A 15,330-nucleotide genomic window follows, 5' to 3' on the forward strand; every position below is an offset into this window, starting at 1 on the left:
CACATCGGGTTTCTAAGCACCGCGCGGCACTTAGAAACCCGATATGTACCTTGGTTACCAGCTCCAGCTTGCTGATCGCTGGTCTCCCACCTGCCACACGCAGCGATGCTGCCCAGCAGGAGACCAGCGATCAAAAAAATGTCCTGGCCACTCCAGGACGATCAGCGATACCCGGCAGGGGTGCGGTCGCTGATAGGTGTCACACACGGCGATCTCGCTGGTGAGATCACTGTTGCGTCACAAAACTTGTGACTCAGCATCGATCTCGCTGGTGAGATCGCTGTGTGTGACGGGGGCTTAACTGCAGACTTATAACTAGTGTTGTGCAATACTTTCCGATATTGGGAAATATCGGATTGGATCGGACCGATACCCAAAAAGTATCGGGCATCGCCGATTCCGATACCGGAAACCCATGCAAGTTAATGGGACAGAAAGATCAGAATTAAAAAAACCCCTTTCTTTACTTGCACATCCAGTTCGGGAGGGGGGGGGGGACAGTGTGGGCGGTGCGTGGGCGGAGTCTGTACGGGCCTGCCAGGGGGTTGTGTGTGTGTGCAGGCATCGTCCGATGGGACTACAAGTCCCATCGGGCTATGCCTGCTACAATGACAGTGATTGACACATTAGCCAATGATGGGACAGTAGTAGTCCCATCATCCGGCTAATGTGTTGAATGTAAAAAAAAACAACATACATACTACATATATACAACATTCATACTACATACATACAACATACATACATCATACATACAACATACATAAAACATGCTACAGACATACAACATACATACTACATACAATACATTCATACAATACATACATATAGACATACAGTACATACTCACCATCACTTGCCACTTTGATCCCCGAAGCCAGTGTCATCTCACTGTAAAAAATATTAAAATAACAAACAACCGATATGCTCCCTGATCCGCAGAAATCCACGAGTGTCCCACGACGATCTCCCGTGGAGAACGGCAGCATCAGCTGATGCCACCGCTCTCTAGGGGCCCCAGGAATACAATGACGGGAGGTAGGTATCCTTCCGCACTGTATTCCTCCGCCACTGTAAAAAAAATAGTCCCTAGTCTCACTTTTGGCATTGCTGTGTGAGAAAGTTCCCACGCAGCTTTTGCCATAAAGTGAGACCAGTGAACTATAGTAACCTCTCAGTGATGCACTGCAGGAGATCGTCGTGGGACACTCGTGGATTTCTGCGGATCAGGGAGTAGATCGGTTGTTTGTTATTTTAATATTTTTTACAGTGAGATGACACTGGCTTCGGGGATCAAAGTGACAAGTGATGGTGAGTATGTACTCTATGTTATATGTACTGTATGTCTATATGTATGTATTGTATGAATGTATTGTATGTAGTATGTATGTATGTATGTTGTAAGAATGTAGAATATATGTAGTATGTATGTATGTTGTATGAATGTAGTATATATGTATTATGTAGCATGAATGTAGTATGTATGTATGAATGTAGTATGAATGTAGTATATATGAAGTATGTATGTAGTATGTATGAATGTTGTATGAATGTTTTTTTTCTTTACATTCAACACATTAGCCGGATGATGGGACTACTACTGTCCATCATTGGCTAATGTGTCAATCACTGTCATTGTAGCAGGCATAGCCCGATGGGACTTGTAGTCCCATCGGACGATGCCTGCACACACACACAACCCCCGGCAGGCCCACACAGACCCCCGGCAGGCCCGCACAGACCCCCGGCAGGCCCGCACAGACCCCCGGCAGGCCCGCACAGACCGCGCATCATGATGACGTCATTTCAGCAGCCAATCACAGCCACAACACTGGCTCATTGCATTATGGGAACTTCAGATTCCGGTATTCGATATTGTAAAAATATCGGTACACGGTATCGGAATTCCGATACAGCGAATATCGGCCGATACCCGATATTTGCAGTATCGGAATGCTCAACACTACTTGTAACCTAAGGCCAGACAATCCCCATAGAGCAACACAAGACACAGACATGGATGGAAAAGACTTTCTAGTGTAAATGCCAAGTAAGAATCACCTTCACTTTCTTACCTTCAGCCTGACAAAGAGATGAGCTTGTGCAAGGACCCAGAACGGTTCTGACATTAGTTCGATTACTGCAGAAAATCCAAACGCCAGAACCCCGGTGCCATAATGTGGGATAATCGCTGGATCGGGGACCTCCAACATACTCAGCCATATCCCCCCTAGTATTACAGACTAGCAGATGCCTAGCGGGACTCTGCATATACAAGAGAACAATACATTCTTACCTTTAGCAAAAACTCAGTTGTTACACTAGTGGTGTCAACTCGGGCGGAGCTCACTGATTGGCTGCAGCGCCGTCAATATCACGTCAGTGCTGCAGACAATAGCAGAGCCTCAGTGTTGGACCTGGGGAGGGAGCTTGTTTGTAAAAAACAAACTGTAGCCGGAGGGAACAAGTATTTTAAAAAAGTGGAAACCCCTCATCATGTGTATCAGCTAGAGCCGCCGGCCAGTCCGAGCACTGCGCTGCGATCCCCGTCTGACTCTTCCCTATAACAAGCCTAGATATTGCAGTGCGATGACAGACTGCAGACTGTATTCAGAAACCACGTCCCGCTGCCACATTATATACTGGAATTGTTACTCTAGCAATTCTCTAATGTAAACAGATTTTTCATCAAGTCTTTAGCGCCACAAGACTGCAGCAGAGTCCTGATCCGCGCCGTCGGCAATACTTACGCCAACCAGGTGAGGTGGACGGTGTGTCTCCAGCTCTGCTGTGTAGAATGGCCCAGACAGGCTTTACGGAAAGCTTCACGGGCGAGAAACACGACGGTGGTGTAGAGGAGGGTGAGACTGAGGAGAGAAAGAAGAGGAATGAGCGCAATGTCTGTAGGAGCCAGGTTACATACGGGCACAGGAATCCTAGCACAAAGCAGCTCACTCTAGCCACACAGAAATAACTATTAAAAAGGGCATTTTTTTACAGACCTATACTCATCATCCCCAGGTCCAACACTGAATAGCTCCCGGTAGCAGTGGTTATCTCCAGTGCATCGACAGCGCTGCATTTTTGTAGATCACACAACCACAGATTTTTTTCCATGCATTCACCTAGTAGTGTTTTAAACCCTCGTGCGATTTTCCGTTTTTTTTTTTCCCCATAACTTTATTTTTCCATCCACATCACCGTTGGGATTTTTTTTTATTTTCGCGGGACGTTCTTATTGATACCATTTTGGCGCGGATGCCATGTTTTGATCACCTCTCGTTTCATTTTATTGCAATGTTGCGGCGACCAAAAAAAATGTATTTTGATTAGCCAGACCTTTCTGAACACGTCAATTCCAAATTTGTGGGTTTTTTTTAATGGAGCAAAAAATACGTAATTATGGCGTTTCAATTTTTTTTCTCGTTAACGCCTGTTTCACACTTCAGTTGTTTGCTGTCAGTTGCAATCTGCCAAAGTGTGAAAAAACGGATAAGTTTCCATTTTGCAACAAACGGATGCCACCGGATCCGTTTCTTGGATGGATCTGCTGCAGCCGCTAAGTACTTGAAATTTAAAGGAACTGATAGAGAGAGAGAGAATGAAAAAAAGCGTTACATTGTCCATCTACTCCAGCCGGCGGAAGCTAAAATTCAAACGGAACTGTCAAAAAACGGATGTGACGGACAACCATCAGTCAAAATCCGCCGCTGATGCAAGTCTAGGGGGGAAAAAAAACTTTTTTTTGGCGGATCCGTTTTTTTATAAAAACGGCAGATTTTGACTGACGTCAAATAACTGAAGTGTGAAAAAAGGCCTATGCCGTTTACCGATCAGATTATTTTAGATTTTGATTGATCAGACCTTTCTGAACACGTCAATTCCAAATTTGTGTATTTTTAAAATGGAGCAAAAGCGATTTTTTTTGTCTTATATTTTTATGATATATGACGTAACTGAATCATGCGTTGTGAAGGGGTTACTACTATATCTATTGGCCAAATGGACCAGGTCCTTCTGCCAACTTGAATTAACCTGCTCTCTGTGAGAAAGCTAAATCGCAGTTGGCTAAAGGACCAGGTCCTTCAGCCAACTGGGATTTAGCCAGCTGTCTGTGATAAAGCTAAATCCCAGTTGGCTAAAGGACGAGGCCCCTGTAAGTGCTTTAATACTAGACCTAGCAGGCTAAAGAACCAGGTCCTTCTGCCAGGTTGGATTTAGCCTGCTCTCTGTGAGAAAGCTAAATCCTAGTTGACTAAAGGACGAGGCCCCTGTAAGTGCTTTAATACTAGACCTAGCAGGCTAAAGGACCAGGTCCTTCTGCCAGGTTGGATTTAGCCTGCTCTCTGTGAGAAAGCTAATTCCTAGTTGACTAAAGGACCAGGTCCCTGTGAGGGTTTTAATATTAGATCTAGCAGGCTAAAGGACCAGGTCCTTCAGCCAACTTGGATTTAGCCAGCTGTCTGTGATAAAGCTAAATCCCAGTTGGCTAAAGGACCAAGTCCCTGTGAGTGTTTTAATACTAGACCTAGCAGGCTAAAGAACCTGGTCCTTCTGCCAGGTTGGATTTAGCCTGCTCTCTGTGAGAAAGCTAAATCCTAGTTGACTAAAGGACCAGGTCCCTGTGAGGGTTTTAATATTAGATCTAGCAGGCTAAAGGACCAGGTCCTTCAGCCAACTTGGATTTAGCCAGCTGTCTGTGATAAAGCTAAATCCCAGTTAGCTAAAGGACCAAGTCCCTGTGAGTGTTTTAATACTAGACCTAGCAGGCTAAAGAACCTGGTCCTTCTGCCAGGTTGGATTTAGTCTGCTCTCTGTGAGAAAGCTAAATCCTAGTTGACTAAAGGACCAGGTCCCTGTGAGGGTTTTAATATTAGATCTAGCAGGCTAAAGGACCAGGTCCTTCAGCCAACTTGGATTTAGCCTGCTCTCTGTGAGAAAGCTAAATCCCAGTTGGCTAAAGGACCAGGTGCCTGTGAGTGTTTTAATACTGGACCTGGCAGGCTAAAGGACCAGGTCCTGTGAGTGTTTTAAAACTAGACCTAGGAGGCTAAAGGACCAGGTCCTTCTGCCAACTTGAATTTAGCCTGCTCTCTGTGAGAAAGCTAAATCCCAGTTGGCTAAAGGACAAGGTCCTTCAGCCAACTTGGATTTATCCTGCTCTCAGTGAGAAAGCAAAATCCCAGTTGGCTAAAGGACCAGGTGCCTGTAAGTGTTTTAATACTAGACCTAGCAGGCTAAAGAACCTGATCCTTCTGCCAGCTTGGATTTAGCCTGCTCTCTTTGAGAAAGCTAAATCCCATTTGGCTAAAGGACCAGGTGCCTGTGAGTGTTTTAATACTAGACCTAACAGGCTAAAGGATCAGGTCCTTCTGCCAAATTGGATTTAACCTGCTATCTGTGAGAAATCTAAATCCCAGTTGGCTAAAGGACCAGGTCTTTCAGCCAACTTGTATTTTGCCTGGTCTCTGTGAGAAAGCTAAATCCCAGTCACCTAAAGGACCAGGTCCTTCTGCCAACTTGGATTTAGCCTACTCTTCTGTAACAAAGCTAAATCCCAGTTGGCTAAGGGACCAAGTCCTTGTGAGTGTTTTAATACTAGATCTAGTAGGCTAAAAGACAAGGTCCTTCTGCCAACTTGGATTTAGCCTGCTCTCTGTGAGAAATCCAAATCCCAATCGGCTAAAGGACCAGGTCCTTCTGCCAACTTGGATTTAGGCTGCTCTCTGTGAGAAAGCTAAATCCCAGTTGACTAAAGGACCAAGTACCTGTGAGTGTTTTAATACTAGATCTAGCAGGCTAAAGGACCAGGTCCTTCTGCCAACTTGGATTTAGGCTGCTGTCTATGAATATTCTCTGCAGGACTAGGTTTGAAAGTGTTGATAGTAAATTAGTTTTTTGCTCATAGCCTTAGTGATGAGTAAGACAATCATCTGATCTTTTTTATTCTCCACCAGTTTGAGCACTATGTCTTCTCTGCTGTCCAGTTCTCTGTTGTTTGGCTTGAGCTGTGACGTCACTTTAACAGCGCTGCAGCCAATCGTAGATGTCAGTGACTCATCTGATGTTGCTGAAACGAGTTTCTGAGGTCAGTGATTTATGCCGCTGTTTAACTGTACTATCCCATCCATGTGTTCTGAGACTTAATTCCCAGGGACAGGATAGTACGACATAGCGATCAGCAGCGCTCACCACGAGCGCCGCTGATCGCGGCCGGGTGTCAGCTGATTATCACAGCTGACACCCGGAACTGTGTGTCAGGGGTGGTCACGGACTGCCCCCGACACGTTATCCCCTGGCACACTGCGATCCAACATGATCGCGGTGTACCGGGGGTTTAGGGAAGCATCGGCAGGGAGGGGGCTCCCTCCGTGCTTCCCTGCAACCCCCACAGCAGCGCGATGTGCAACGCTGCTGCAGGAGTCTCCTTCCCTGCAGGTCCCCGGATCCAAAATGTCGGCGGGGACCTTCGGGGGCCTGCAGGGAGCCGGCTTCCTCATACCTGCAAAGCGCCGGTATGAGGAAGCTTGCAGCACTGCCTGTGACAGATCGCTGATCTGTCACAGCGATCTGTGATGTAATAGATCAGCGATCTGTCATGTGACAGTTATGTCCCACCCTGGGACAATGTAATAAAGTAAAAAAAAAGTGTAAAAATAATTTATAAAAAAAATCGCTAAATAAATTAAAAAAAAAAATATTCCCTAATAAATTCATTTTTTGGAAATAAAAAAAAAACCAAAACAATACAAGTACACATATTTGGTATCGCCGCATCCGTAACGACCCACTCTGTAAAACTGTTCCATTAGTTAACCCGCTTAGCGAACCCCTTAAAAATTAAAAATAAAAATCAAAGCAAAAAATAATGCTTTATTATCATATCGCCGAACAAAAAGTGCAATAACGCGCGATCAAAAAGACAGATATAAATAACCATGGTACCGCTGAAAATATTATCGTGTCCTGCAAAAAATGAGCTGCCATACAGCGTCATCAGCGAAATAATAAAAAAGTTATAGCTCGCAGAATAAAGCGATGCATAAATAATTATTTTTTATATAAAATTGTTTTCATTGCATAAACGTGCCAAAACATAAAAAAAGACATAAATGAGGTATCGCTGTAACCGTACTGACCCGAAGAATAAAACCGCCTTATCAATTTTACCACATGCGGAACGGTGTAAATGCACCCCCCAAAAGAAATTCTTGAAACGCTGGTTTTTGTTTATTCTGCGTCCCAAAAATCGGAATAAAAAGCGATAAAAAAAGTCACGTGCCCGAAAATCGTACCAATAAAAACGTCAACTCGTCCCGCAAAAGATAAGACTTCAAATGACTCGCTGGGTCAAAATATGGAAAAATTATAGCTCTCAAAATGTGGTGATGCAAAAAACTATTTTTACAATAAAAAGCGTCTTTTAGCGTATGACAACTGCCAAAAATAAAAACTCGCCATGAATAGTAAATCAAACCCCCTTTATCACCCCCTTAGTTAGGGAAAAATAATGAAATTAAAAAAATGTATTTATTTCCATTTTCCCATTAGGGTTAGGGCTAGGGTTAGGGGTGTGTTGGGGTTAGGGTTAGAGTTAGAATTGGGGGGTTCCCACTGTTTGTGCTCATCAGGTGCTCTCCAAACGCAACATGGCGTCTGATCTCAATTCCAGCCAATTCTGTGTTGAAAAAGTCAAATGGTGCTCCTTCCCTTCCAAGCTCTGCCATGTGCCCAAACAGTGTTGGGGTATCAGCCTACTCAGGACAAATTGCAAAACAAGTTTTGGGGTCCAATTTCTCTTGTTACCCTTAGGAAAACAAAAAATTGGGGGCAAAAATATCATTTTTGTTGAAAAAAATGATTTTTTTATTTTCACGCCCGGGCATTATAATCTTCTGTGAAGCACTTGGGGGTTCAAAGTGCTCACCACACATTTATATAAGTTCGTTAGGGGGTCTGGTTTCCAAAATGGGGTCACTTGTGAGGGGTTTTCACTGTTTAGGTACATCAGTGGCTCTCCAAAGGCAACATGACACCTGCAGACCATTCCATCAAAGTCTGCATTCCAAAACATCACTATTTCCCTTCCGAGCCCCGACGTGTGCCTATACGGCAGTTTTCTCCCACATATGGGGTATCAGCGTACTCAGGACAAATTGGACAACAACTTTTGGGGTCCAATATCTCCTGTTGCCATTGGGAAAATAAAAAAATTGAGGACTAAAAGATCATGTTTGTGGAAAAAATATGATTATTTTATTTTCACGCCAGGGCATTATAAACCTCTGTGAAGCCCTTGGGTGTTCAAGGTGCTCACAACACATCTAGATAAGTTGCTTGGGGGGTCTAGTTTCCAAAATGGTGTCATTTGTGGGGGGTTTCCACTGTTTAGGCACTTCAGGGGCTTTCCAAATGCGGCATGGCATCCTGTTATGAATGAGTCACCGTAGGAGGCAAGAGCACTTATACAAGCTAAGTCCAGAAAACCAGAGAAGTTGGCAACTATCAGATTGCAGACCCCTGAACCTATCAACACAACTAGCAGTAGCCGTGGGGGGTTCCTACGATGCCCTAGACCCCTCGATCACAGCTGGAGAAATACATAGGCCTAAAGAAAGAAAGGGGAAATCTAAACTGCCCCAGAGCAGACCCCAAAGCAATAGGCAGCCCCCAACATATAATGACGGTGAAGCAAGATGAAAATACTAACACAGACAGAAAGATAGACTGAGCAAAGACGGGGCCCCAAAACTACCTAGATAGGAAAGGACAGGAAGGCTGCTGTCTGCAATCTGCCAAAACCCTATCAAAGACATAAGCCAACCAGCTGATATGAAAAAGGGCCCTGAAGCAGCTAGGCTTCAAAAACTGAATCAGCACTCAGGTATTTTCAGAAGACAGAGCTAAATGAATTCAGCACACCCCAGCAGGGAATGGCAGAAATCCAGAAAAACAAAGCAAAAACAAAGTCAAAGCACAAAAGCAAAAGGCCGAGCAGCAAACTTAGCTTTGGAGGAGCAGGAATTCAGACTGGTCTCCAAGGATCCCACAGAGAAATCACCCGCAGGGTAGAAGGGCGTCGGCAGCATTATATCCAGTCCGTAACTCCACTCAGCCAGTCACAATCATCAGCCTCAGGTGTTTGACAATCAGGCTCACTACCTTTCTTTACCAGAAGAGGGAGTTCCTTGGGCCTCAGTAATGAAGGGGAAAATGAACTCACAACAGCGTCCAATCCCAATTCCAGCCAAAAAAGTCAAATGGCGCTGCTTCCCTTCCGAGCTCTGCCATGTGCCCAAATAGTGGTTTACCCCCACATATGGGGTATCAGCGTATTCAGGACAAATTGCACAATAACTTTTGTGGTCTTGTTACCCTTGGAAAAATAAAAATTGAGGGTGAAAAGATCATTTTTGTGGGAAAAAATGATTTTTTTAATTGTACGGCTGTACGTTATAAACTTCTGTGAAGCCCTTAGGGGTTCAAAGTTCTCACCACATATCTAGATAAGTTCCATGGGGGGTCTAGTTTCCAAAATGGGGTTACTTGTGGGGAGTTTCCACTGTTTAGGTACATCAGGGGCTCTCCAAACGTGACATGGCGTCCGATCTGAAATCCAGCCAATTTTGCATTGAAAAAGTCAAACGGCGCTGCTTCCCTTCTGAGCTCTGCCATGCGCCGTAACAGTGGTTCGCCCCCACATATCAGGTATCAGCGTATTCAGGACAAATTGCACAATAACTTTTGCAGTCCAATTTCTCCTGTTACCCTTGGCAAAATAAAATAAATTGGACCTGAAGTAATTTTTTTGTGAAAAAAAGTTAAATGTTTATTTTTTTTTAAACATTCAAAAAATTTCTGTGAAGCACCTGAAGGGTTAATAAACTTCTTGAATATGGTTGTGAGCACCTTGAGGGGTGCAGTTTTTAGAATGGTGTTACTTTTGGGTATTTTCTATCATATAGACACCTCAAAGTGACTTCAAATGTGATGTGGTCCGTAAAAATAAAATGGTGTTGCAAAAATGAGAAGTCGCTTGTCAACTTCTAACCCTTATAACTTCCTAACAAAAAAAAATGTTGGTTCCAAAATTGTGCTTATGTAAAGTAAACATGTGGGAAATGTTATTTATTAAGTTTTTGTGTGCCATATGTCTGTGATTTAAGGGCATAAAAATTCAACGTTGGAAAATTGCGAAATTTTCAAAATTTTCACCAAATTTCCATTTTTTTCCACAAATAAACGCAAGTTATTTGAAAACTGTCAGAATCACCGGGATCCATGGAAGCGTTCCAGAGTTATTACCCCATAAAGGGACAGTGGTCAGAATTGTAAAAATTGGTCTGGTCATGAACGTGCAAACCACCCTTGGGGGTTAAATCTGCAGCCAAACAACATGTCCAATGTCTTGATACAGACACAATTCTGGATCCATGGAGTGTTAATAAGGTCTTATTTTGTTGTCTTAGGCCTGTTTCACACATCCGTTTTCTCCATCAGCTGAGAGAGAGAGAGAATTTTTCAGCCGCCAGAACTGAGTTCAGGGTTAAATTTCCGGGGGAAGGCTATTCCTCCGGGCATGCGCAATGTAAAATGCTGATCCTGCCGGCCGAAAAAAACGTTACATTGTCCGTCCAGGCATGTCGGTGGACGCCAAAATTTTGGCGGATCCATACAAAAACGAATCCATCGGATGACCATCCGTCAAGATCTGCCGGTTATGCAACTCAATGGGAAAAAAAACGGATCCGCCAAGAAAAATAGTGGATCCGTTTTTTTTGCAAAACGGCGGATTTTGACTGATGCTGACAGACGGATGCGTGAAACAGGCCTTACACATGTGGCCAAAAAAAAAGAGTAAACTGTGTCAACACATTTAAATTAAAGGTATTCTTTGTATATACTGTATATATCTATTTCCAGGACGTCCCTTCTGACAGCACTTCCTTGCAGGGACAGGAAAGCACACGAGAGGTTAAAAGGTCCCGTCCCACCCCCTTCCCCTCAGTGTTTTTCCTGTCTCTGCATGGAGGGACACACGAGAGCAGTGCTGCGCAAGCTTACGGGAGGGCTCAGGGGGATCGTGTGGCCGGGCCAATACCCTTCCCCCTGTCAAGCGGCCCAGGGCCGAAACTTCCCGGTAGGGAGTCCCTTGGCCCCAAAGGCCAGTGAGCAGGACGAGGCTCCCGGTGGGATGCTCTCGGCTCAGGACGTCAGGCCGCCAGGCTGCGTTGGGTTCCCGAGTCTGGCATGTGCTCTATGGGGAGCGCATATGTGCCCCGCAGGCAGCCGGGCTACCATGACGAGGTACCAACGTCACACCACCAAGCGTCATCATCATGTGCGCTGGACGTTAACTTGAGTTGCAGAAGTGGAACGCGGAAGGGGCTGAAACAGGCAGCACGCGGCCTCCAGGGTCTCGCGAGGGGAGCGCGTCAGTTCTGGTGACGTCACTAATACCGGTTTAGGCAGCAGCGTGCGCTCCAGCGGTGGAACGCAGGGATAAAGAAGAATACTGACTGCAGTGTCCAGTGCCCCGCCACTTCTCTCCCAAAGCGCACCGCAGGTTTCTAATGCTGCACGCCCCGAGGTTCAATAACCATGGAAGCAGACATTACGGAGGATGGTGGGGTAAGTGCGCCTGGCGCAGACCACCCTCACCTCAGTCAGACCCGCAGTCGCTCCTAATCCTCCCAGAGCATCTAGCCTGATTATTCCCCTTCTTATGCCATTTAGGATAAGGGAACCCCAGCTGCTCCCCCGGCTACAGCCAAAAGATCCGGCAAGGCCTCGGCAAAATCTAACAGATTCCCTGTATGCCATGTGAAACTACCAGACTCCCATGGCAAAACTCTCTGTGGACCCTGCATATCAAAGATCATGAGAGACGAGCAGCCATCCCTTCTCGCAGAGATGAGATCCCTAATACGTGAGGAGGTTCAGGCCTCTACATATTTCCAGCCTCTCATGACAACAGCCTACCAGCCCAATTCCAGGCCGCAAGCGAAGCAGGTGGGAGACGGAACTAAGGGAGTCGAGGCTGAACTCAGACGAGGGGTCTGACCTACTGGACTCTGACCCAGAAGAAGAAGGGGAGCTTCCAACTGAGAGCCACGACCAGGGTAGAAAATACCTATTCCAGGCCGAGGACATCGACGAGTTAGTTCAGGCTGTGAGGAGTACAATGCAAATTGAAGAGACCCCAAGGCCAAAGTCCAGACAGGACCTAATGATCGTGGGACTTATGTCACAGAGACAGACGGTATTCCCTATAAGCGAACATATCCGAGCCATGGTACTAGAGGAATGGAAGGACGCGGAACGCCGGCAAGTACTGTCACGGGACTTTAAAGGTCGTCTACCCTTTGACCCCGAGGAAGTCATGCTATGGGAAGAGATATCCAAGATCGACGTCCCAGTAGCCAAGGTCGCCAAAAAGACTGCCATCCCATTTGAGGACTCGTCAAGCCTGCGCGACCCAATGGACAGAAAAGCTGACATTCTCCTAAAATGGGCTTGGGAAGCCTCCGCAGCCCTAATTAGGACAAACATAGCAGCCACCTCGGTGGCCAGGTCTATGTTCCTATGGATGAGTCAGTTGGATGAACACTTATCCAATAAGACCCCTAGGGCAGATATCCTGGCCTCCCTCCTCATCATGAAATCTTCCACGGAGTTCTTGGCTGACACGTCGGCCGAATCAGTAAGGTTTTCGGCCAGGAACAGCTCCCTGTCTAATGCAGCCCAGAGAGCTGTCTGGCTGAAATCTTGGTCAGGGGATAACGCCTCCAAGAAAAAACTGTGCTCCATCCCCTTCTCAGGCCTAAGAGTATTCGGGCCAGCCTTAGACAACATCCTGGAGCTAGCCTCTGACAAAAAAAAAGTGTTCCCCAAGGACAGACCTAAGCGGCCTCAGTCCTTTCAGAGAGGATTCCCCTCCAGGAGACAGTACGACTTCAGAAGTCAGGGTAGGTCCAAGAGAGGAACTTACAGGAGCTCCCATAGCCAGGGTGGAAAAAGCAAGGGCTCATTCTTTGGTTCAACCTCCAGGTCCAAGAGGCAATGATGCCACTTGCATCGGGGGAAGGCTCCATCACTTTGCGGGAAACTGGGCCCAAATTACCCAAAACCAATGGGTCCTCAGAACTAGAGTCAAGGACCTTCTGAAGCACCGCACTTCCATAAGATCTGCTATGAAGGTTCTGGGCCTAATGACTGCGTGTACTCTGTGCGTCAGGTGGACAGTCCCAGTCAAGACCCTTACAAAGAGAGATCCTGTCTATATGGGACTGTCGTCAGGCCTCACTGGACGGGCCTATGCGGCTACCACGGGCCGTAAGAAGGTCGCTTCTCTGGTGGATGCAGAAAAAGAACCTGCAGGTGGGCATACTATGGACCACCTCCCCTTACATAGTTGTCACCACAGACAGCACATGGGGACGGGGAGCCCACTTAGAAGGGAGAATCCTTCAGGGCAGCTGGCCGGAAGACATCAGCTGCAGATCCTCCAACTTCAGGGAACTATGCGCTGTTTGGGAGGCCCTAAGATGGAACTGGACTATGCTGAAGAATCGACACGTCAGGTTACTATCGGACAATGTGACAATGGTCTCATTCCTGAAGCATCAGGGAGGTCCCAGACATCGGCCACTTCAGGACCTGGCGGAGAAAATATTTTCCTGCGCAGAAGGTGCAGTCCTCTCCATAACGGCAATACACCTAGAAGGGTTCCAGAAAGCGGTAGCAGACTACCTGAGCAGACTGCGGGTCTGCCCAACGGAGTGGGAGCTGAAACAGGAAATATTCCAAGAACTATGTTGGCTCTGGGGGACCCCCAGGATAGACCTATTTGCAAAGAGAAAGAACTCAAAGGTCTCCAGATTCTACTCTCTGAACCCCTCGGACGCTCCAGAAGGGATAGATGCCCTGAGTCAGAAGTGGGAAGAACCCCTCTCATATGCATTTCCACCGCTGGCACTCATCCCAGCTGTTCTCAGGAAGGTCCAGGAAGATCGGGCAAGGGTGATCGTGATTGTCCCATATTGGCCGAGGAGGAGCTGGTTTCCCCTACTGGGGGCCATGGCGATAGAGAACCCAATCGAGCTCCCTCTAAGGGAGGATGTTATCCACCAGGGCCCGGTCCGCCATCCGAACCCAGGAAGACTCCACCTCTCAGCCTGGATCTGGAAAGGGACATCCTGAGGCCTAAAGGCTTATCAGACCAGGTCATAGCCACTATCCAGGCCAGCAGGAAACCTGTCACATCTGCTATTTACCTAAAAATCTAGAAGAGGTTCTGTCTGGAGGGTGGTAGGTCCAACTTCAAGCAGGGTTCAATAAGGGCCTTAGGCCTAGCACCTTGAAGGTCCAAATTTCGGCCCTGAGATCTTTCTTTGACTACTCTCTGGTGTCTCATCCATTGATAGTAAGATTTATACGAGCAACACAAATGCTGTGCCCTACAATCAGGCAGTTCACCCCGCCTTGGGACCTAAACCTGGTCCTCATGTCTCTGTGTAAGGATCCATATGTCCCCAACAAAGATATGCCCATCTTGACTCGCACCTGGAAAACTATTTCTTGTGGCCATTACCACGTCCAAGAGGGTAGGCGAGATCCAGGTCCTATCCACCAGAGACCTGTATCTCCAGGTCAGGGAAGACGGTATAATCTTAAGATTAGACCCTGCATTCATACCGAAGGTAGCCTCTAGTCAGAATCTAAACCAGGAGATCGTGTTACCTTCCTTTTTTGACAACCCTTCCAATAAGAAAGAGCAGTCTCTGCTCCCTAGACGTCAGACGGGCTGTTATAGATTACTTAGAGGCCACCAGTAGCTGGCGCATAGACCCAGTGCTGATTGTCCAGTTTGTCCCAAATTCAACTTTAAACAAATGTAGACCAGTGCTGGACAGCATCAACGCCGTTTTGAACAGTGGTCGGAACTTCACGGGGAGAAGCGTAACGGAGGACAGCCGACCATCATCAGAATTTACAACAGAAAACAATGTAAATTACTACAGAAATGTAAAGGATTCCTGGAGTAGAAGGACGTCTTCCTTGCAACAACTCTATTATAGCTGCCTCACTACAGAAAAACAAGTAAATGAGCCGAAGCATTAATTGATATATGTGGAAACTGTAAGAACATGTTCACTCCATGGATATTCCAGAGAGAAAACACAAGATAAAAAAGTTGAGCATATACCCTTTTTAGTGACAAAATTGTACAATTGGTGGAGAAAGTTTGGACTTCAAGGACCTAGGTCTTTTTTCATCCTATTAAAAACCTGGCGTCTGAGCTGAAAAAATAAGTTAATGTGTATGCAA

General features: G+C 46.2%; 1 protein-coding gene and 1 long non-coding RNA gene across 2 annotated transcripts in view; one reads left to right on the top strand and one right to left on the bottom strand.

Annotated features, from left to right (window-relative positions):
- Positions 1 to 15,330, bottom strand: part of LOC141088328 (man(5)GlcNAc(2)-PP-dolichol translocation protein RFT1-like) — a 382,865-nt gene that overhangs the window by 132,217 nt on the left and 235,318 nt on the right. The gene's annotated exons all lie outside the window — the stretch shown is intronic.
- Positions 1 to 15,330, top strand: part of LOC141088330 (uncharacterized) — a 250,127-nt gene that overhangs the window by 85,555 nt on the left and 149,242 nt on the right. The gene's annotated exons all lie outside the window — the stretch shown is intronic.

This window comes from Dendrobates tinctorius, unplaced genomic scaffold (assembly GCF_039654945.1).
Source record: "Dendrobates tinctorius isolate UK_male_01 unplaced genomic scaffold, ASM3965494v1 ptg000038l, whole genome shotgun sequence".
Classification (NCBI taxonomy): Eukaryota; Metazoa; Chordata; class Amphibia; order Anura; family Dendrobatidae; genus Dendrobates; species Dendrobates tinctorius.